This window comes from Monodelphis domestica, chromosome 1 (assembly GCF_027887165.1).
Source record: "Monodelphis domestica isolate mMonDom1 chromosome 1, mMonDom1.pri, whole genome shotgun sequence".
NCBI lineage: Eukaryota > Metazoa > Chordata > Mammalia > Didelphimorphia > Didelphidae > Monodelphis > Monodelphis domestica.
This window is the reverse complement of record NC_077227.1, coordinates 579,233,953-579,256,710: the sequence shown is the minus strand read 5'-3', so window position 1 is coordinate 579,256,710 and position 22,758 is coordinate 579,233,953. Positions and strand designations below refer to the sequence as shown.

Below are 22,758 nucleotides of genomic sequence, written 5' to 3'. Positions count from 1 at the left end.
ACTATACTATCTTATTTACTTCTTTGATAGAGTTGCTAAGTTGTTAAAGGTGAGGGAATGCTATGAATTCAACTAATATATTTTAGAAAACATTTGAGAAATGCTCTTATATTATTCAAATGGAAAAGCATTAAATAAATATGGGTTAATAGAAGGACAATTCAGGTGAAGAGAGAACTACTTAAATGGACAGATCCAAAGAATAATCAATAATAGATTGATAGTAGCCTGGAAGGAATTCTTAAGTGAAGTTTCCCAAGGATTTGCCTTTGGTCATGTTCCTATTCAATGTTTGTTGTTTTTGTTGTCAGTTTTTTGTTTTGTTTTGTTTTATTTTTCCCCCATAACTTATGTGAAGATATGTTTGGCATTCCAGCAGGATTTGTAAATAAAAAAAAGGAAATAGCTAATATGTTAGATAACATATTCAATATGCAGAAAGATAAAATATTTTTGCAGATTAAGAAGATGGGTCAAATTATATAAAATTTTAAAATGTTTATCTCAGAGAAGAGAGCTAAATGCTTCAGGCATGGGTTGTAGTGGATGACCCTTGAAATGATTTCAAGGCCTTGTACTCTGTTACTTTTTTAATCATAACCACAAAAAATCAACCTCAAAAAAGTACGAAATAGAAAACGTGGAGTTTGAATAAGTAAAAATGCACATTTATGATAAAGCGTTAACTATGGGTTTCTGGCAGGATTGTAGTTAATTAGTCTTTTAAATTCTTCAAGAATGAATAAATAAATAATTCCATCAAAAATTGACTCCCCACATGTCCTTATCTTCCCCTTTCCTTAAGCTAGTCATGTTAGTCAAACCTCCTGACAAGAGATCTCGCTTTCATTCTGTCTACTTGTCCTTTTCTCTTCTCTTAGGCAAGAGGAGTCCTACTTCAACTGGCAGCATATTTTAATCTTTGACAAGATGGCAAATATGGCTATAGCTCTGAGATTTTGCCATTTTACCAGCCTAAGGTGACAAGTCTAATAATACCTTCTTATTTACAAAGAGTATTTCTCACAAGGAGCTCGAAGATCTTGACATTTATTCCCTTACTCATATTCACAATGTGTTCATATTTTCATAGACCCTTTAGCTAAAATGGAGCTCAGAAATGGCTTGTTTCCAATCCCATCAGTCTATAGATGAAAACATTAAGGCCCAAAGAACATAAATGACTTTTCCAAGGTCTCACAATAACTTGGTGATAGAGACAAGATGATCTTTTCTGAATCTGTCTTTTCGTTACTCCTCAATTTCCCTGTTTGTCGGGGAGAGGGTGGAGAAAAGTGATTGGACAACTATCCTTCATCAAAGAAAAATGACATTTACGAGGATATGAAAAAGGCCTGAACAGTATTCAAGAAATGTATGGCAGAGAAATAATGAGAGGTCAGGGATCCTGAAACCGGACCAGAACCATGTTCTCTAAAACATCTCACTCTCTGATTTTTCTGATACTTAATCAGTGCTATTGATTAGAGAGCCAAAGATCAGAAACATTTCTGAATTGCCCCATTTCATTTGCTTGGTTGCTGAATCTGAATGGGTTGTTTGTACTTAACATCCCAGTCTAGTAATGGAATAGCTTACGAAGTGATTTTGGTACTGGGAGATTCCTACATGGAATGTGACAAACGGATAAGCACCTTTGAAGTGCTAAGTTATTTCTCAGACACATTACATGGTAACTTCTCTGGCAAAAATAGCACAACGCATGTGCTTGTTATATCCTACACCTTATCCTACACAGTTTAATGATCCTTCTCTAGCTGCCCCATTAGGTCATGTTAAGAAACCATGAGAGGTGTCAAACAGGGAGCTAGAGAGAGAGTAGTCCTGAGTCCAGGAATTCATTATGAGTAATTCCAATGGCAGGTATTCATCAAAAATCAGTATTTAGAAATTCAAACCAGCAATTATGAACCAATGTTTAGTATGAATAATCAAGATATGGCACAGTGGATAGAGCACTAGGCCTGGAATCAGAAAGATCTGAGTTCAAATTTTCCCTCAGACACTTTTTTGCAGTCAGGCCCTGAATAGGTCACTTTCTCTGTCTGCTTTAGTTTCCTCATCAATAGAATGAAGAGAGTATAATAGTGCCTTCCTCCCAGAGTTGTTGTGAGGATAAAATTATGATGTTTGAAAAGTCCTTTGCATGCTTTAAGGTGCTATATAAATACTATTAATACTACTACTAATTATTCTTTTTATTATAAATCAATATAGAAAATAGGTGGTCTTCATGAATTTCTCAGGGAAAAAAAACAACAAAAAAACCAAAAACATTAATCTTTGTGAACCTAACGGGGTTATCTGTCTCTCTGAACTTGACGAGGCTGGTCTTGAACTGACACAAAGAGTTAATTTCTTAGCCCATATTCAAGGCCTTTCTAGTATCTTAGAAACTTCTGGAACTTGTGCTTCATTGGGAATGACTTTTAGAACCCAAGGCAATCTCGACATGATGATATGACATCAGAAAAGCACCGGCACACAGGTACATATTTGCATAGCAGAGCTAGAAGATGTATCCTGCCTAACCCATCTCTGGAGCTTGAATCCAGGAATTCCCTGTATGGCTGCTCCAATTTATGCTGGCAGGGAGCCCATAGTAGTCATAGGCAGTCTATTCTACTTGTGAACAGCTCTGATTATTAAGATTTTCCTTATATTTAACCAAAATCTGCCTCCCTTGCTTTTTCTTATGATATTTTATGAAGACCTAACATGAAAGAGAATAAAGAACTAGAAAATCATGACTGTCTTAATAAGACTAGAGCAGTAAGTGAAGGGTCATTTTATTGTGTAGGATAAGATGTAGGTTATACCAAGCACATCCGTTGTGGTCTTTTTGCTGGGGAAGCAGCTGTGTAATGTGCCTGTGAAGTGACTTATCATTTCTAAGGTCCTTATCAGTTTGTCACATTCCATTTAGAAACAAGTCTGTGGAACTATGCAGATGCTGAGATAATTTAAATCTGTTAACTGTGAGTCAACAAGTCAAGTCAACAAGTATTTATTAAATCCCTACTATGCTCCAAGTACTGTGGAAAGCTCAGGTAAGCTCAGAAAAAGGGAAACAAAAACAAAACAAGAAACATGTAAACAGCTCCAGCCAAATAAAATCAAAATTGTGTATGTGTGTATACAAATATAGACACAAATACACATAAATGTATAAAATTATGCATGCACATGCATGTATATATATATGTGCATTTATATATGTGTGTGTATATATATGCATATATATATATATATATATGTATGTAGTACATTTTTAGCATATAAGGGGATGAGGAAAGGCTTCTTGTAAAGAGGAAAATTTGCCTGAGACTGAAAAGAAGCCAGGAAAGTCAGGAAGCAGAAATAAGGAGGGAATTTTGGTGGTACAGTGGATAGAGTACTGCCTCTGGAGTTAGGAGGAATAAGCTTCCTGAGTTCAAATCCAGCCTCAGACATTTTCTAGTGAGGTGAATCTAGGCAAGTCGCTTAATCTTGTTTGCCTCAGTTTCCTCATCTGTAAAATGAGCTAGAAAAGGAAATGACAAAGCACTCTCATATCTTTGCTAAGAAAAAAACAAATGAGGTCACAAAGAGTTGAATATGGTTGCAAATAACTAATAACAAAAAATTATTTTGAACTTTCATGTGGGGATTACACAGAACCCTCTTCTTTCACTCCAAATGATCATTGTATTGCATGGAATCCCTGATTCGCCTTCATGCTATGGTTGCTACATTTGAAAGAATACTAATAATACTGAGGCAAAAAGAGGTTAAGTAAATTGCCCAGGATCATACAGCTACTAATGTCTGAGGCTAAATTTGAACTCAAATCTTCCTGACTCTAGGCTTGGCCCTCTATCCTCTGTACCATTTTGCTGTCCCCTCATGAATTTATGCTAAATGAATGATATACTGTTATGAAACTGTAATTTTCATAAAAATAAACACCTTCCTAATGAAGCAATAGAGTACAGAAATATATTTTGATAATACATTGGCCTGAGAATTAGAAGAGCTCAATTAAGTTCTAATGTTACAAAGTAGCTCTATAACCTTTGGCCAAATAACATTATCTCATTGCTTTGTTCTCAGTTTTTCTCTTCTGTAAAATTGAATAATTAGACCAGATAAATGAATTTCCTGAAAAAAGGATTTATTGAGTTAACAGTGTTTAAAGTACTGTGATAAAATGGAGCTATAATCAAAAACCAAATCAACAAGCATTTATTAAGCACCTACTGTGTTGGGGAACTGTTACATCTGTTTAATAGAGAGCTATAACATTTGGAGGAGAGTAGTAGCCAAGATGTTTGCATTAGAGGCAGTTATGGTGGGAGGTAATTTTTTTTTCTTTAAGTTTCCATAGTGAGAGTTGGAAGAGATAGAAAGAAATAGGAGGAAGAAATGTAAGAGAAGATTTCTGGATGTCCAGTTTGGGTGGGTGAAATATAGACCAGAATTTGAGACCTCTTCCCACTTTAACCTTCTATTATTCTCTACAACTCTTTGCTTGGTCTTTTGTCTAGGTAGCATAGTGAATTTAAGGCTCTATATTTGAAATCAGCATGAATTCAGGAAGAGTTGAGTTCAAATTCTGACTCAGATATTACTAGCTACGGGAAAATTTCCAATGGGACCATCCATAGCTTCATCTGTCAAATGGGGAAGATACTAATAGCACCTACTTAACAGGTTTGTAGTGAGAATCAAATAAAGTGATGTATATAGCTTTTTGAAAATATTAAAGTGGCAAAAGAGGGTCCTTCCTCTTAAATGACACTTATTTTTTACCACATCGTTATTAGATAATCTGATGCATTATTATTATTATTACTACTTCTAGATCATGGCCAAATCAACTCACGAGCTCCATTGACTCCAAAATGAAAGGATTTTCATACTAAAAAAACAAAAAGTGATCATAAAATCTAATTTGGGAAGGGCTTTCATAGCTTCAAGTCCAGTTCATTCCTAAAGCATAGGTTTATTCTAAAACATAGAAAATTATGAATCTATAGACTCTAGAGCAAAAGTACATGGATTCAAATCCCACAGCTGTTGTTAACTACCTATGTTACCGTGCCTAAGACACTTAGCGTCCTCAGTCTGCAGTTACAACCTTCCCAAAATGAGGAGGTTAGATAAGATGATGTTGAGGTCCCTTCCATGTCTATATTTGTGACCCTACATTCTTTGTGTAACGATCTTGCCTTTGCTTAAAGACTGTCAAAATATCCCATCCCAAACTGGAATGATTGAAATGACTTAAGATGTACAATAGTGTATATATGCCTACATATTAGAATATTTACATGTTTGTAAATGTACAAACATTCACACTGTATACTGTATAACTTTCTGAAACCCTTGATATTTCATAGTCAAGTGGTGCCAGGGTGGGAGGGACTTGCAGAGGCCCTCTTATTCAGCCTGAATGAGAATCTCCTCTAAAACACATCTGACAAATAGTCCTACAGCTTCTCCTTAAAGACATCTGGTGATGGGAAACCCACTTTCTCCCAAAGAAGGCTGTTTCATTTTTTGTGATAATTCTAAGTACAAGAACGTGGAAGTAATGGGAAGAGTTTGAAAAGAAGCAGATCTGGGCTTCATATAAAGAAAAACATCTTAATACTCTTTTTTTCTTCCTAACATGAAGTCTAACTTTGTTTCTTTTTAAGTTCTCTACATTTCTATGCTATTTTACTCTTTGGGACCATGAGAAATAAGTCTTACATATTTTCAGTCCTCATAGAATCAATCATAAAACATTTGATCTGGAAAAGGCCTTAGATGTCATTTATTCTAATTTACTCATTTTAGGAATGTGGAAATAGAAAATGGAGTTGTTGAGAGCAGAGAATTTCCCAAGATCACAGAGCTGAAATAAAGATGAAACTACTATAACCCAAGTTTCCTAACTCCTCTACTTTAGGTCAAAACTGAATAAAAGAAACAGTAAAATGTGAATGGTAATATGTTGCATCATACAAGGTTTTATGTGAGAAGAGCATATTTTTTAGGAATGCCATTTCTTAAAGAATTTTTGGCCCTCAAAGACTCACATCTGCACTTTACTATTGCCGAATAAAAGGAGGCAAATAATCTATTTAATACCTAAAGATGTGCTATCAACCCCAACACAAGGAGGGTGATCTATTGTCTGTAAAACTACTTAAACTCATCCATGGATCTCTCTGTACCAATTTTTTTAAACGAAATTTGATTTTATTACATCAAGTTCATAGAAGGCAAAAACATTCCTTTTAAAGGCTTTGTATAAGTCCAATGTGAGCAAGAAGGGTATTGGGCCTAAACATGGACCTCATCATATGCTAGTCATGGACATAGAATCAATTCAAATCAAACGTGGAATTTGCATCAAATGGAATGAGTACTGATATTGATATAACGAGCTCTGAATCCAATCTATTTTAACTATCTTATAGATGATGAAAGTGAAGCCAGAGAAGTTCTATGAATCACGCAGGATTACACAGCTTGTAAGGAAGTGACACAGAGTTTAAAACTAGTTCTCCTGATCCTCCAAGTTTAATTCTTTCAAACTCTTTGGGTTTCCTGCCTCTTGACCCTTCAAAGAAAAGTAAAAAGGAGGGAGGAGGGGTTGCAGCATACCAAGGCCAGTTTCTCAGAGAAAACAAAACATACAGTCCCAAACTGGGCCATGCGCACTCTTCTTTTCTCCTGACATTTTAATAGGTTTCTTCTTGTTTTCTTTGCTCTCTAGAGTCCGTTAAACTTTTTTGACTTCAGCTTAAATTGCTCATGAAAGCACAAGTGAATCCAGGTTTGTTATTTCCTTAAAAGCTCTTGTTGGCAGAGCAGGCCCAGGCCCAGCCTGCAGGAGTGATATAAAAAAAAAATCCATGGGTACTAAAGGGGGATACAATTGTAATATTTATTGAAAGTGATATTTAGCAATATGATCATCAGGTGCCCTGACTAGATCATAGTCTCCTTGAATTATAGAATGATAAAGGTAGAAACGGGCTAAGGAAGGAAGAATAGTTAGTCATTTAAACACTTATATGCCAAGAATTGTGCTAAAAACTGGAGGTAAAAAAAGAAAAGTAAAAGACATTGATCAGATGGGGTAAGGGAAGATATAAAAGGAAAAAAAGAAAAAGAAAAGTGGAGAATAGGGAGAGAGGGCACTTGACATGGAGACATGATGGAGAATTCCAAAGCATTGTAGTTGATTTGAAAATGAATGACCTGGGCTTTCCCCTTCAATGGAGACTCAAGGGGAGAGATATCTGCCCTCTAATAAACACAAGGGAGGCATGCCAGGGTAGAGGTACTGAACAGATGTGTTTTCTAAGGCTGATATTATCTTACAGGATGAATAGGTTCCTGGGGCATACTATCAAAGTCCAGAACAGTGCAATTGAGTGGGAAATAGGACATATGGCAGTGGGGAAAGATCTCCAGTTAGACTATTTAAATCATACCTTTATTCATTTACTATTTGTTTGGTCTTGAACATTTCACTGAGCCTGTCTGGGCCTTAATTTCTTCATTTCTAAAGTGATGAAGTCGAAGTTTATTTAATGAGGTTGAAGATTACTTTCCTCCTCCAAACTTCTAATACAAATTTAATGGGATCATTTTAGAGATGGAATGGAAAAGAGTACTGGTCTGAGTGAGGGGAGAGAAAGAGTAGGTGGCTCACTCTCTGAGAGGGCTTGTAGAGTCAGGGTCCACACTACTATCCCAGGCTCTTGTATTATTCAAGATTATCTTGGATTCAAGCCTTTTTCCTGACTATCCTTAGAATGTTTCCCCAAAGAGCTATATATGTCTGGGCTGTTTTACCATGCTACATATTCCCACAAACCTTTATCAACAGGGTTAGCAACATCCCCAGAGGATTGCAATATTTCTCCTTTAGATTTTGTTCATCATTGTCATCAACTGGCAAATCACAATTTATAATAGGTTTCAGAATATTGTTTGCTTCTCATTGATACTTTAAAAAACCTCCCTTTACAATCATCAGAGAGCATGTAACCTCTATAGATTTGGGTCTGATGAAATACAAAATTTATCACCTAATTTAGATTCTCCCAATTCCAGTAATTGGCATAGAACCTAGTACATAGGAGGCACTTTAATATGTTAATTCTAGTAGCTTATCTCTGGAACCCTTGAACAGTCTCCCACCTTCCTTAGTGAGTACTACGCCTAGCTCACAGTATTGCTCCCCATATCATCAACTTCCTTCATTCTGAGGGGACTTTTTCTTACATTTTGATTTTGTATTAAATATTCTAACTCACTAGATCTTCAGTCTTCTCACTATTCATGAGTGGTCTCAATATCAGTTACACATGGAAATGGTCATAACTTTGATTTTACCATCACTCAGTAGCACTCTGTTTCTATCTTCAAAATTTCATTTTCCTTTCTCTAATCATAATGTTTTACTTTTCCATCTTTCCCTTAGTCTCACTCCTCCCAAACTCTTTCTCCTAAGCATGACTTCCTAACCCCCATTCCTCATTAAATCCTCCCTTCCCAGTCTTGACCTCTTAGGGAACTAGCTTAATTCTCCACTCTTCTCTAGAAACTTTCTCCCTTTATTTTATTTTGATCAAGACTTGCTAAAACCCAAATCTGTGAGGAAATAAAAAAAAACTATGTTGACTTGATCAACAATAAACTTATGATTGCTAATATTTAAAAATTATAGCATCACACACATATGTATACCCCCAGCGAACAAAAAAAAGCAAAAAAATAAAAATAAAACCCTTATAATAAATCATGAATTAAGTCACCATAACAACTTTCCACATTATTGATTCTTAAAATAAATATATGTCTCTGTATTTTAAATTCATCACTTCTCTGGCAAGAGTTGACTGGTGAATTTCATTTTCAGTCTTCTCGCTTGTCATTGTATTGATTAGAGTTCTAAAGTCTTTCAAAGTTGTTTTTCTCTATAGTGTTGTCATTTTATACTTAGATCTATATTAGTTCATGGAAATCTTCCCAATTTCCTCTGAAACTGTACATTTCATCATTTGTTATGGTATAATAATACTCCATTATTTCCATTTGCCATCATTTGTTTTGCCATCCTTCAAATATGAAAATCCCTTATTTTCTGATTTTTGGCAACTACAAAAAGAGTTGCTATATGTGTTACATATAGGGACTTTTCCCTCTTTCTTCAATCTTTTTGAAGTATAGCTCTAGGAGTGGTATAGTTGGGGCAAAGGGCATATACACAATTTATTAGCATTTGGGTCATTGTTCCAAGTTGCCTTCCAGAATGCCTGGACAAATGTATAACTACCAGTAATGCATTGTTTTCTACAAACCTTGCAATATTATTTACCTCATTTGCCAGTCTAATGTGTATGACATAGAACCTAAAAAGTTCCTAAGTGTTGATTTAATTTGGTTGTCTAATTGTTAGTGATTTAGACATTCTTGGATTATAGTTGCTGACAACCAGAATTTTTTCCTTTGAATGTGACTTATTCATATAGTGGCTTATTCATGTCCTTAGATAACTTATTTATTGGGCAATGGCTTTTAGTTTTATAAATTTAAAATAATTATTTTTATAACATAAATATGAGATCTTTATCAGAGAAAAAATGTTGGTATGTTGCAAATATTTCCCCCAGATCTGTTTTGCTTTTAAATTTAACTATATTAAGTGCATTTATGTAATAAATATATTTTATGTAATTAGGATTCTCTATTTCTTTTTGTCTGATCCACTCAATCACTTGTTTAATCATGTTCTCTTTTTCAATCCATAGATTTGAAAGGTAATTTCTTCCTTGCCCCTTTATTTTTTTAAATGATGTGACCTTTTATAACTATATATCTACTTGGAACTTATCTTTATATACAATATACTTTTCATCTAAATATAATTTCTGATGGACTACAGTCCAAATTTCCTATTAGTTTATTAAATAGTGAATCCTCCCACTAACTGGGGTCTTTGAATTTACAAAGAAGATTCCATCATGCTTTTGTGCTTTTACATATTCTGTTCCTAATCTGTTCTATTTATAGATCTTTTAATTTTTTATCACTTAATTTTAATGATTCCTGATTCTTAGGCCACATTGAGACATAGTGCTGATGGATCTTCTTTCTTACTTTTAAAAAATTCATTTCACTTGATATTCTTATCCTTTTGTTCCAATATATGAATTCCATTTCTATTTTTCTATTTCTTTAAAATATTTTTGTAACTTGATTAGTAAAGTGCTGAATAAGCAAATTAATTTAAAGAACATTCCCATTTTTACCATATTATCTCAAAGTATCCACAAATAATACTTCTCCAATTATTTAGGTCCATCCATATTTTCAAAGAATAGAACTGATAAAGCTCCTGGGAATGACTTGTTAGATATACTCCAAAATATTTTCTAGTTTCTGTAGTTATTCTAAATGGAATATCTCTTTCTACCTCTTCCTATTGGGTTTAATTGGTAATATACAAGAAGGCTGATGATTTATGATAATTTAGTTTCTATCCTTTGAACTTTGATGAATTTATTGTTTCAATTCTTTTATGTTTTTTAAGTTTTCTTAGTAAATAATCATCATCTGCAAAAGTCATAATTTTGTTTCCTCTTTGCTTATATATACTTTAACTTTTTTTTCTTTTCTGTATTATTGTATTAGCTGGACTAGCTAATTTTAAAGAGAAAACTTGCTAATCTTCCATAATTGAGACCCGTCCCACCCACAACAGAAGCCATTTCAATCCCTTTGATCTTTCCTCAAGCTTCTTAAAATACTCTCTCAGCTCTAAAATGAAGCTAATTAGGGTTGCCCCCTCTCACCATCCCAACATCACACATCCTGATATAGCTTTCAGTGTCTATTGCTGTATCTTTATCCAGTCACTCCAACTAACTGTGGGTGCTTCCAAACCAAGTTTCAAACTTGGGCCTTTTCTTTCTATTTGTTCTCAACTGGTGATCATATCGATTCACATAGGTTTAACTGTATCTATGAAGATTATTCCAAGAGATTTCTCTGAAGATCCTTTGTCCTGAACTTCCATATTACTGTAGAGGGAACAATCCTTCCTGTTACTCAGGTTTGAAATCACTGTTATTCTTGACTCTTTCCTCTTGCTCATTTCACATATTCATGCATGTAGGCTTAGAAAATGTTGTGAATTAGAAGGCTGAACTTGGAGTCAAGAATATATGTGTTCAAATCGTGCCCGTGATACTTACCAGTTTCGTGACCCTGAGCAACTTGTAGCTTGATATTTGTTAGTCTTATTTTCCTTGTCTGTACAATGTGGATGATAGATCTACCTTTTAGTGTCGTTAAATAAATTGAATGAGATAAAAGTACAAGAAAATGTTTTACAAATCATAAAATTCTCTATGAATGTTAATCATTATGCAAGAGTTGCAGTATCATAAGAGATGACCAGATTTAGCTCTTGATTTGATTATATCCAATACACAGATGAGCTTGGAGAATTATGCCCTACAACCTGGAAGATTGGGGGAGACACTATCAAGCCCAATATGGAACATAACAAGGAATATTACTCCAAAAACAAATAGACAAGCAGTCTTTGCTCTGGTGGCAATCCTTGATAGGGTGAACAAGGCTTCTATCCCTCCTTGCGTAGTGAGTGGCTCCTGCCCCAAATCTTCTCTTTATGGAGGAGGAATCTCTGAGGAGGAAGGAAGGGGCCTATGTATAATAAATCTCTGAGAAAATAAAAAGAGGGTTGTAGCTAGATGGATAAGGAGTCATTTCTGGAGATGGGAAGTCCAAGGTTCAAATCTGTGACCCTGGGCAACTCATTTAACCCTTTAACTGTTCTTCTAATTTTGAACCAATACTTTGTATGAATTCCAAGACAAAAGGTAAGGATTTAAAGAAATTATATTAATTACATAAAAATGATATTGATCATATCCATCAATTGCCAAATCTTATCATCTCTTTTGCTACTACATCACTTGCATTTTTATTGGTTGGTTGTTGTCCTTCATTCTTACAGAGGACAAAAATGGTGTCACTTTGATATCTTTTGACTCTCACAAATTGAATTTGAGAGGCAAAGATACACAGTTATTGGCCAGCCTCATTCTCTCTTCCTGAGGCAAGACAAAAGTAAGGGTGATTCAAAATGGCCTGGGATGCAGTGAATGCCCTTGGCCTTTTAAAATTCTACCCCAAGCTCTCGGCACACCACAGTACCTGCTTCAGCTGCCTTCATGGCCACTAGAACAAGTTCTCATCTACCCCTTCCACAAATGGAAGTCCTCACATGCTTGGTAGATATCCTTGTAATTCATTAACAAGTTTGAGGGTTGATGGCTGGCTACCCTCAACCTGGTATCTGCTCTGTCCACTTAAAAACATTACCACCCTGGCTCAGTCTCTTGTTACTTCTTGCCTGATCTCGGATTATAGCTTTCTCCCTGGCATCCCTACTTCATATCTGTCTCTAGTGCAATCCATCCTATACTCAGCTATCAGAGATTTTCATAAAGCACAAGTCAGACCAGGTTATCTCACTGCCCAATATACTCCACTAGTTATTACCTCCAGAATCACATATAGTATCTTTTATTTGGCTTTGAAAATTCTTCACACTTTTCTCCCTTTGTGCCTTTCCAATCATATTACAATCTAATGCCTTCCATGAACTTTATAACGTAGCCACTCTGACCTACTTTCTGTTGCTCACACACAACACTCCTTTCTCTGTGACTTTTTACTGGCTACTATCTATGCCCAGAATGCTCTCCCTCTCAACATCCAAATCTTGGAATACCTGGCTTACTTTAAGGCTCATTCTAAGTTCTACCTCCTCCAGGAACCCTTTCCTGCTCCAAACAACCCTTCTATAGTTCTGTTCCCTTTACTTTGTATTAATTTTCTATGTTCTGATTTGTATATGCTGTCTCTTTCAATCAATTTTAAACTCCTCAAGGGCAAAGACAGACTTTGTTTTTTTCATTGTATCATCAGCATAGTTCTCAGCACACAGGAAGCACTTAATAAATATCATCTAATTGATTGAATGAATGAAAAACACATTTATTAAGCATTTATTTTATGCCAAACACTCTGTTAATCACTGAGGTTACAAAAAGGAAAAAAATAGTCTCTGTTTAAAAGGAGTTCAAATTCCATTTGGGGAAATTGACACAAATAGGGAGACTTTAGTTGTGGCACATATAGAGACACAGAGGAGCCTGAGTTTGCATTGTGTTATCTGCCATTAGGGTAGAGGGCATCAAAAGGAGAGGCCAAATCCTACTAGAAGGGGGTGGGGAGTGGAATGTAAGGGAGGAGAGGTGGTAAATCTAAGGGATGATGGTATACCTGAGTGCAGATGAGATTCTGGGTAACCTCTGTCAGGGATAAAAGGTTGAGATCCGGTTCCAACCAAGAAGGGTAAAGGGGAAGGAAGATTGGCAGAGAAATTCAGGTTGAATTTTGTGCTGATCTGGGTCACAGGAGGGATAGAGAAGTCTGGCTTGGCATAAATTCTGGCGAGGAACCTCCAGGCAATGCCATATATGAATTAGTTGAAATAACAATGGATGTATAGAATGTAAACTGGGTTGGGGGAACGTGATTTTTTTGAACCCAGAGGACAAAATGGGTACCCATGGTTAGAAGATGCAGAGAGTAGTACAAAAGTGAAATGGACCATTTTGGAAGGTAGACTGTCATTCCTGAAGATGCTTATCATGGGTCTGTGATCCTGTGATCACATTCTTAGCTAGTACACATCTAAGATATTATTTCATGTTAAAAGATCATGAATTTAGAACTGGAGGTGGGCGCTCTTAGAGAATCCTTTCAACTTGCTTATAAGGAAAGTCAGAACCACAGAAGCTGTGACTTAGTCAAGATCAGACGTAAAATAAACCATCAATTAGTCTCAAATATCCCCGCATTATTTACTATTTAATAAGGACACTTTAGCAAAGAAAAACCTTTGAAACCAAGAGAAACAAAATAGCTACCTGTATGTTGGGAAACAGTATGTGGAGTAGATATTTTAGACCGGAGATCCTGCCCAAGGTCACTTCACATCAAATCATGTAGAAGAAAACTTGTTCTGTTTATGCATTCACAGAGTATACAAGTCGCATGGTTTATTGGTGGATACATCAGCACCAATAACACATGGCTCATGGCTTTCCCCCTAAACTTCACGCTGCAAAGCACATCTTTTAGAATGTCAGGGAGGGACGAAAACAGCTTACTAGAGAAAGAACAAGAATACACCATCTCAAGCACATGACTTTTTTTTTAGGTCCCATTAGCGGTTCTAAAGCCTGGAAAAGCTTATACCTTATAATAGTACACCTATATTTGTTTTGTCTTATGGCTATCAACATCAAGAAAAGGCCTGAGCTTTTAAAAAAAAGTCTCATTTGCAGGAGCATTGCAGAAAGCAATGTCCAAACATGCACATGACCAGCTACCCCAGTCATTCGTTATGTCCACTCCTGTGTCTGACTGCCAGCTGGCCCCAATGACAGATGATGTTGCATTTCAACAGATGTCTTTCTAACCCCAAAGATAATGAAAATGACAAATAATAACTTTGTAATTACCTTAACTTCAACCAAAGCAGAAGCTGAAAAATAACCAGATGAGAGCTACAGGGAACATGTGGGACAGACTTCCCTATTAAGCATGTTTAAGTGTCCCCCGTGCTGTGCAGCTCAGGAATGGTGCCAAGAAAGAGGGAAAGGCAGCCTGTACATGCACCCAACCATAAATCTTCTTGGCCCCATGATAAACAAACAGCATTTCAGCATCTGCACACACAGCTGACGAGGAGCAGGGAAATGAAGATGAAATGAGGACTAGGGCCCTGCCAGAGCTCACTCCTTTTTTTTTTTGTTTAAACTGTGCTTTCCATCATATGAAAACCTTGTCATTAAAAACACATTTCAAAAGCTCACAATCTATTTTCTCTTCTATTTTGTGGGACCAGTCTTCAAATAAGAAGACGAAGAAAAATTAAATGGAGATTCAAATAAGCAAGAAGAAATCATTGAATTATTGGCCTGGAGATAGCATAAATTGCTTCAGTATCATTCCTCTGGGAGAGTGAAGCACATTTATCCTTTGTTTGGTGAAGTATTTCTTAATTACATTAAATCTAATGATGCTTTCAACATTGTAGACCTCTGTAGGTTGTTTTACCAGCTTATCTCTCCAACTTGCATTTATCTAGTTTGAGAAAAAATTCGAAACCACTAAAACCTATCCCTGAGTGTAGGTTTGGTACAGTGGGAAAAATGACCCCACATTCTACAGTACTAAATTCAAATTACAGTAATTATATTCAAATCTTAACTCTGACAGCTCCTTCTTGGGTGGGATATTGGACAAGTATGTTAATATCTCTTGACCTCACTTTCTTCTTCTGCCAAAATATTTTGGACTAAATTATCCCTAAGTTTCTTTCCATATTTAAATCTAGGTTCTTTTGAAGTGGATAGAAGAATGGTATTGAAAATAAGGAATTAACAACCTGTGGAATGTGGAAGGAACATGGTAAACTAGGTCCCAATTTAGAGGCAACTGATCTCATAGGAAAAATGCAATTTAAGCCCTGCCACTGATACTCTGACTGTGTGACACAAAGAATATCGAGTAGCCTCTTGATGTCCCCAGCATTTTCAAGGGTCTAAGAGCAGGTGCTGATTGTCATTTATAGAAGGACATTCCTCCTCATGAGTTTCCTACATAAGTGAAGTTAAAAGCCCCATCCAAAGAAGTTTTTTTTTTTTTAAAGGACAAGAAGGCATGACTCAGACCCACACATTTGGAAGGGTCAAGAATTATAGCTATATTCTTCCTGGTTTCCATGGCTGAAATCAAAGGGCACTAGGCTCTTACCTTTCACAGAAGTGAAAAGGTAAAGAAAGTAAATCAATCTTGCTGAATTGTTGCTGTTTTTCATAAATTCTCCATCCCTTCTTCCACTCTTGAACCCACAAGGTCTCTACCCACTCCAGTTTTGTTTATTCATTTTCGTTTTCTGGATCGTTTGCCATTTTACTTATCTTATTGACCACAATTAGAGTGGCAATGAGAACAAAGAGCATGATAATGACGATGTAATCTTTCAATGTAACCAAGATAGTATTGTCATCATCTGATTCCATTTCCATGTCAGCATCACTACAAGTCAGAAGGCTTGACAGAATAGCCCAATCTCTCCACAATTATCTTTTAGCACACCATAATTCTTCTATCCTCATTTGACTGGGAGATCAAATTAATCAGGAGTGTTTCACAAAACACCTATGGGAAAAAAGGAAGTCATTTGTTCAGTAGGAGAAAAGAATGTAGTCTTTACTATAACAATGACAAACAGAACAATAAAAGAAAAGGAGGGAAGGAAAAAGACAGAGAAAGAAAATGCTTTACATTCATCTAATTTATGAAGTGATTTCATATAGGATGATGGAAATAAAACTGAAAATGACATTTCATATAGACAAACCAACTTGTATTTGGGGGCTAAGTTGAAATATGGATGTAAAATACTTTGCAAACCTTAAAGCATTATAAAATTCCAGTAATTATTACTGTCATTGTTATTATTATTAGCCTCAGGTCTAGTGACAACTTTATTTTCTGAGCCTTCTGTTTTATTCCTGACTGAATTCAAGTATTGTTTATAAAGCAATACAGGGGTGTGCTAGGAAATGTTTAACAATAAACTCTCCAGGAGAAGTATGCACTCAAGTTTTTAAGTCTAATCTTCATTATTAAGATTTTTTTTTGGTTTGGAAAATCATCAAAACAATAAATCAAAATATGGCAGTGTGTGGTTTTGAAATTGTTAATTTCTGAAGAGTAAATGCTCACAATGAAAATTTAGCAACGGGCCCTAAAATTTTGTTAGATTTGGCTCCAACCTCTCTCATTTTACAGAAGAGGAAGTTGAGGCCCAGGAAGATGAGGAATTGATCAAAGTCACACATGTAATAAATGTGAAGGACAATATTTGAACTCAAGTATTCTGACTCCAGAGCCTGTGTTCTTTAAACATCTATTTTCTAATTGGATTCTACTGGTTATCTTTGTGGACTTTGGGTATCCTATTGGGTCTCAATCGGTATCTCTGTGGTCTTTCTGAATACAACTTTAGCATATCAATAGCACAGTTATACTTCCCTTGTTCATAGAGAATATGAAAAGTCCCAATGTACAATGAATTGGGAAAGAGGGAGAAGGTTATTAGAGTCACAGAGTACCTCAAATGACAATGAAGTAAAGGAAGTCATTTTGAAGATGCTACTATGTCTTGGTGCAATAGCTAAAGCATTGGGCTTGGAGTCAAGAAGACCTGGATTCAAATGGTGCCTCAGATACTTACTAGCTGTGTGACCCTGGGGAAGTCACAATCTCCCTCTGCCTCAGTTTCCTCCACTGAAAATGGTGATAATAATAGCTTCTACCTGCCAGGTGGTCTGTTATGAGACACAAATAAGATAACAAATGTAAAGCATTTTGCTAACCTTAAAATGCTCTATAAATGTTAGCTACCATGTAATGTGTTTTGCAAATATCCATATGACGTAAAAATGCCACATATTATTATTAGATAATAATATATACTAATATGATAATAATAATTACAATGAAAACCATAACCTACCCCCCTGGATTGTGGTGAGGATCAAATGAGTTAGTAATTGTAAAGCACTTGAGACAGTGCCTGACATATAAGTAAGCTCTATATTGATGTTAGTTAATATTGTTATTATTATAGAATGTTTAGATAGTAATTTATGATTGCTAAAACATTTACTTTATACCTTTACCTAAAACACAGATAATACAGCCCTTATTATCCTCTTCTTCCATATACTGAAGATTCAGAGGTAGATATTCTGCTTTTCTTAGCCTTAGTTCAGACATACCCTTGAATTTGGACACGGTTAATTTTCCCATCCGCTGTGTGTCTGTATTACAGGCTCTCCCTGAGCTTTGCCTGCTTATAATATACTCTGGTTTGCACAGATGAGTCCTGTGGTAAGTGAGTTGCCATCTGGCCTTCCTGTTGACCTACTGGATCACTTGTAGCCTACAAGCAAGCAATTATTTGCACCACGGCGTCCATCCTCTACATGTCCCACACCTTACATTCTGTGTCTGCTTTTCTTCATCAGCAGCACTGTGCAAAGCTGCTGAGCAGAACACATCTTGCTTCGTTAGCAAGGCTTTCCCTCTGTGCTGCCTGCCCTTTGGCAGCTCAGTCTCTCTAATGCTGACTGGGAAACTGGCTGGGCCTCTGGCTGGAAGAGCAACACCTGAGTCAGGAACTGTGGAATCTGTGTTTGTGGTACTCAGCGTAGCAGAAACTATCAGCAGATGTGATCAGAATTCTCTGAAAACACCTTAAGGAAACAAAACACAACAACAACAACAAAAAACCCTCTAAAACCCACTAACCCCTCACTGTAAAAAAAAATTAAGCCTTAACTAAAGTGGGAGGCATTTGGGATTGAAAGCCCAAATAAGTAAACTGAGGCATGGGAAGAGATTGAATGAGATCTAAAAATCAAACCAATGGCACGAATAATGAAACAAACTTGCAAAAGACAAGACAAGATTACAAACTGTCAATGTTACTCTCAGTGCAGAACGGCAAGATGCCTTACTCTTGAAATAGGAGTTGTTTCTTTTCAGTAATGTTAGAAAGCTTCTAGACAGTTGGGAAACTTATCTTCTGATTTATTTATTTTTGTTTATTGTTCAAGATTGGCCTATGTTTAGCCTCTCAGCTGGGTAAGCAAGTCAGGATCTAGTCTGCTGTCATCTCCTTAATGCATTTGCATGTTCGACTGTTACAGTTCATGTTGAAAACAAAAATATTCCCCAATTTAACCACCCCTATTTTGTAATTACATTTTGATTGCAAAGGCATTATCAGGGCATCCTGCAAAGCTTGCCTAATGCAAACCTAATTCTTCCTTAATGCCAATCCCAGGGGGAATTTAACTTGAAAACAGTAAGATTTATCTTTGAGGCCAGAGATTATTCTAAATACTTCCTTGCTGAATTTATTTGCCATCTATAAGAAAAACAGAACATTCATTTTCATATGCTGTTTTTCAGAGGAACATGGAGCAACTCAGCAGTGAACTATTTAGGCTGAAAGGCTTGGTTAGCATCACAGAGAAAAAAGAGAGAAGGGTGAAAGTCTGCTATTGTGGAAAAGTCCAATTTTAAAATACCCTTCTCTGTCCTAATAATTTCATAACATTTGGGCAGGAACTTTCCTTTGTATTTATCTCAATCTTCTCTGTAATATCCTTATTTATATATATGCCCAAACCCATTTTACTGTGCAGTCAGCTAGGTGGTGCAGTAGATAGAGCACAGGGGTAGGAATCAGAGATCTCATCTTCCTGAGTTTAAATGTGACCCCAGATTCTTACTGGTCCTCTTACCCAGAGCAAGTCACTTAATTCTGTTTGCTTCAGTTCATCTGTAAAATAAGCTGGAGAAGGAAATAGCAAACCACTCCATTGTCACTGCAAAGGTAATCCAAAATGTGATCACAAAGAGTTGGATATACCTGAACAATAAAAAATTTTACTATGAATTCCTTGAGAACAGTATTTATGTCCATATAATCTAATCTCCACGAACACAACTCATGTTTAAATGCTTATCTTTGCATTGATAGAGTGCAGTGCAATGTTCTTCACATCTCCTGAAATTAACTTTTTAGGACAATTTAGAGGAGGTGGGATGAAGTGTTGAGAGAGGTTTGCAGGGAAGTCACTAAGATAAAAACAAGTTCCAGTGGGTCTAAAGCAGAGCTGAATTCAGAGATACTTCTAAAGGTTAGGAAGGAATGGAATATCTCTGTGACTATTCCATCTATTAAAACAGGAATAATAAAAGGTGTACTATCTATATAATAGAAGGTGATTTGACAGAAATACTTTATTAGTACTTTGATGAGTCTTGGGAAATTCTTAGTAATGCCCTAGGTTTACACTCCATGGAAATAGAAGAATACTCTATTATTAACATCAAGAAGAAGAAAAAAGCTGCTTTAGAAGAGTATATTATATTCAAGAAGGTCAGAATTGATAATAAAGAAAGAACTTATTTAAGGAGTAGAAAAAGGAGTAGATTAAAAGATGTCTGTAAAGAGGCTGAGGTTTACTTCTAAACTAAACATTTTTTGTTTAACTTTAAGCATTTTGTAGATGCTAATATGGGCAAGTAAATTTGCAGAGATATCACTGCAACATAATTATAAGCATCAGAGGGATCCTAGAACACTGCTCTAATAATGAGAGAGAACCTGGCAGGTCAGGATGTCTTGGTATATAGTGAGTCCAGGACAGGGACTCAATTGAGGTGTGGGTGATGGGAAAGGATATTATCTGGTTGCCTTCTATTTTAATTAATTATTATTGATTTATTCATTCATTCATTCAAATATGTGCTAAGCATAGATGTTTATATTTAACAGAGTGATAAATGTGCTAGTAGTTACTTTTAAATTATTATCCCCTAAGAGAAAAGCCCTGGACTTCCCATCTTTGTTATGCCTTTATGAACAGCCTTGTCCAACAGTTTGCCACAGCAATATTGTTAGGGAATTGGCTACATAACTTACCAACAAGGAAAACAAATGATTCAGGATTGATGATCTTACATCCAACTATGGAAGGAAATGGAGAATTTTTAGTGACCTCTGTGGATGTTTGTCTTTCTGCCATTGCTAGGTAACTGATATGTATACTCAAATTACAATGTGATCTTCCTTGTAAAAGAGAACATAGAAGTCCTGGTAGAATCTCTCCCCATTCTATAAGTTATATAAATAGAATAGAGCATTCCTTGAGGGGGGAAAATTAAAGTGAATGTGAAGGTGATGATAAAAGGGAAAAAGAGACCTAAAGAGGCAGAAGGAAATCTTGGCTTTTATCAGGATGTTAAAAGAGAAAAGTGAGAAAGATGAGAAATACTAAGAAGTTGGAGCTAAGTAGAAAAGGGAGGAACAATATAAAGCTCTTCCCAAGGGGTGAGGGTTGGTTTGTGTGTCTGGGGAAGAGGGATTTTATTGTATTCAGTAAAAAGGAGGAGGATGCTTTAGCCCCAAAGATAATATAGATAATTACATGCCATCAGGTTAAAATTTAATCAGCAATAACCAAAAGAAAAGAAAAGGAAGAATTGTGTTTGGTAACCATTTGTTGAGGAGTACAGAAGCAGTTCTTTTTCTTCCTAGCATTAACAATAGGGGAGTTCTTCTGGGGGCGGAGCCAAGATGGTGAAGTAGAACAGAGAAGCTCAGAGTAACTATGAGAATCTTTTCCAACCAATATTAAAATATCACCACAAAATGAATGCAGGAATGAAAGAACCAACAAGAACAGAGGAAAACAACTTTCAAGAAAAGAAAAACCCAAAAGGTAGGCAGAGAACATCTGGGGAACTGGGATGAGAGGGAAACACAGTCAGTAAGTCTATATAGCAAGGTGTGAAGAGCAAGCCAAGAGCAAGCCACAAATCTCCACCCTGCATCTGCTGTCCCAGGTTCAGAACCTAAACCAAAGCCAAAACTCAGATGCTGAGATCCAACCTAGGCAAAGAGTGGTCCAAGCCAACCCACACCCCTTGAAATTTCAAACCTGTGGAGAAGTTCATAGTCCCAGCCCAGGGCAGTCTGTGCTGAAGTGGGCTGATCTGTGTGGGCCCAAAGTGAAGCCAGAAGTTCCAATCTGGACTTGGGATGAGGATATAGATCACAGTTTGGGGTGGCTGATAGTACTAAGTTGGCCCAGATCTTTTTTTCCTAAAGCTCAGGGCAGAGTTCCAGGACAAAGCAATCAAGGCTGTGCCCAATTAGAATACATATACAGTAAGACCAAAAACTTATACCTAAGCCTGAGTCTACAATTTAAGTTGTTCTTGACCTAATCAAGATCAAAGTAAGTTCAAAGGCTTTGAGCTATGGGGATCTCAAGGGTTAATTGAATCATCACAGGGAGGGGACTCTTATCCCTCAGGCCATCACACTATCTTCAAAGAACTGAAACTTGTAAAAACCCAGAAAATAAGCTGAGAAAAGGATCAAGGAAAGACTGAAGTTTAAGAGGGTACCCCAACCTCCCAGAACACAGAGACTACCTATAATTAGATAGGAAAAAATGAACAACCAAAAAATATCACCTAAGTCTAAAGAATTTTTATGGAGACAAATAGCAAGGAACAGACACAGAAAGGAATAGTGAAAGCAAAGCAAACACACACAAAATCCAAAAGAAAAATATTGATTGGACACAGATTCTGGAAGAACTCAAAAAAGACTTCAAAAAACAATTAAGAGAGGCAGAGGGAAAATGGGGAAGAAAAATAACAATGCAAGAAGAAATGAAAAAATCATTAACAATAGGGAGGTCTACTGCCTTCTTGAGGCATCAGTCTAAGACATGACAGAGAATATTCTAGGTATCAAAAATGATAACAATCACTTCTGATAATTCATATAAGATCATCATGAAAAACAGGTAAATACCATAAGGGATTATGAAGTCCTGTGAAGTAAATTGAAAACCTCAGAAGTTTAAGTAGTGAGACTTACTAAACTCAATGTTGGAGGGAATTTCAGCAGTCAGTCTACTTCATACTTCAAAGGAAATCTCAACTATTATAATATATAATATAATAGATAATCATCAAGTC

The 22,758-nt window shown here is 36.1% G+C and overlaps 1 long non-coding RNA gene across 1 annotated transcript; it reads right to left on the bottom strand.

The window, feature by feature from the left end:
• Positions 1 to 15,855: 15,855 nt before the first annotated feature.
• LOC103103146 (uncharacterized) lies at positions 15,856 to 20,815 on the bottom strand. The gene is made up of 2 exons (XR_458915.3): positions 20,687 to 20,815; positions 15,856 to 16,338 (listed from the first exon to the last, which is right to left on the bottom strand). It is a non-coding gene; the product is annotated as an uncharacterized LOC103103146 (long non-coding RNA).
• Positions 20,816 to 22,758: the final 1,943 nt, after the last annotated feature.